Here is a 1,548-nt window from a genome sequence, read left to right as displayed (position 1 = left end):
GTGAGGCCCTTTAAGATGATGTTCAGAGGAATTAAGCATCTTGTAAAGGAGTTGGAGGTTTTTGGTGTTGAAAAGAACAGAACCAATTTAAACGTATCATTCTATACACTAGAACTTCTTAAAAGGGTCTCACTGTATTATAAGCTCGTTCATCCCTAACAGTCATACTATGGAGAGTTCTATTAAACAATCTAGTCAGTTAGTAAAGGTTTTGTGTATGTCTTACATGGATTACAAATTGTTGATAAGCTTAACTAAAATTGTACCAAACAAAAATTTCACCTGGTTGTTTTTTTTGTTTGTTTTTTTTTGTCATTAGGAACTTCAATGTTGCAGTATTTCAGAGCAATCAGTTGTTATTTAATATAGCTTCGAGTTTTCTGGGTGTCTGAATGTTGCAGCTGTTTCAATATTGTATAAACAGAATAGTGAAGCACCCTCGACATTTGAATTTTTTTTCCCATTTCACTGATCACTGTTATTGAAAATCCCATCATTGTAAACTCACTGGTCATTAGTGCACATAAGTAACTGCCTTGGGCTTTGATAAATATTTCACTGTGGTAATAATAGTGAAGACTTAGAGCAAGAACTTCTGAATTAATGTCTTGTTTTTGAAAATATAACCCCCAGTGTTTTTAGAAAAAAGAAAACAAAAAAACCAACAGATCTGTATTGGAAGAAGTACAGCAAGAGTGCGCCTTGGAGGCCAGGATGGCCAGACTTCGTCTCTCATACTTCAGACATGTTGTCAGGAGGGACCAGTTGCTGAAGAGGCTATCATGTTTGGTATGGTGGAGGGTCAGGAAAAAGAGGAAGACCCCCAGCAGATGGATTGGCAAAGTGTCAGCATCAGTGGGCACAAGCATGGCAACAATTGTGAGGTTGGCCCAGGACCCGGCAGTGTTTCATTCTGCTGTGCATAGGGTCACTATGAGTCAGTACTGACTTCATAGCACCTAACAACAACCCCCCAAACTATGTGTTGTAAATCTATGTTTGTGATTATAATCCCATTTGGAAATGGTTTATCTTTGTTTATGTTAATGTGGCAGGATTAGTGTATGGTGTATTTTGAGTCAATTGCTTTTGAGATATAAAAGAGATTACACAATGGAGCAGAACAGAGATGGCATAAGAGAGATGTCTAACCACATGAAGATTGTTCCGGAATAGAAGTTCAAAGAGATAAGGACCTTATCCTATAGTCCACAGACAAAGCCCTTCCCCTACAGCTTGTACAGCTGAAATTTGGACTTCTAGCCTCTTAAACTGTAAGAAAATAAACTTCTGTTCGTTAAAGGCACCCACTTGCAGTATTTCTGTAATAGCTGCAGTCGATAACTATGAAGAGGTAAAGTGAGGTAAAGTCATCTTTTTTTTTTTTCAAAGCAGACATTCTTTATTAGTTAAGTTGAACTATTATTCAGTTTTTGCCTTTTTTTCTTTAAAGTTTTTATTGTGAATTGAGTGACAGTTTATATGAAAGAGCATCAGCTTTACTTTCATCATATCGTGTTTTGTTTAATTGCAATGATTTCAATCCCT

Source organism: Chrysochloris asiatica, unplaced genomic scaffold (genome assembly GCF_000296735.1).
Source record: "Chrysochloris asiatica unplaced genomic scaffold, ChrAsi1.0 scaffold00328, whole genome shotgun sequence".
In the NCBI taxonomy this organism is placed as follows: Eukaryota; Metazoa; Chordata; class Mammalia; order Afrosoricida; family Chrysochloridae; genus Chrysochloris; species Chrysochloris asiatica.
This window is presented reverse-complemented; position numbering follows the sequence as displayed.